We start from the raw sequence: 404 nt of genomic DNA on the forward strand, positions 1-404 counted from the left end.
CTTTTCAGCCAATCATGTGATCATTAGTTTTTAGTGGTTGTCCTCGTGGAGCCCAAACTAACCAGTGGCACACACCATGGATGGATTGTTCAAACATGGTTGCAATGGGGGTGCAACCAAGTAAATCAGTCACACACACATTCTGAAATTTGGTACGTTGTGGGGCCCTCCGTATTGGTTTTACTTAGTATTATTTATCATATCCTATATTTAATTATGGATGCTATGGAAGCTCATTATGTTACAGCTGTAGTTCCACACATCTTGAACTGCTAGATGGCTGTAGTGTCATGTTGAAGAGTGCTCCACTACATCCATAAAAATGCTGTTATAGGACCTGATGAGACATCCAGAACTGACTGGAACACTTTAGTTACACACACATTCTGAAATTTGGTACGTTG

Source organism: Austrofundulus limnaeus, unplaced genomic scaffold, assembly GCF_001266775.1.
Source record: "Austrofundulus limnaeus strain Quisiro unplaced genomic scaffold, Austrofundulus_limnaeus-1.0 Scaffold3215, whole genome shotgun sequence".
In the NCBI taxonomy this organism is placed as follows: domain Eukaryota; kingdom Metazoa; phylum Chordata; class Actinopteri; order Cyprinodontiformes; family Rivulidae; genus Austrofundulus; species Austrofundulus limnaeus.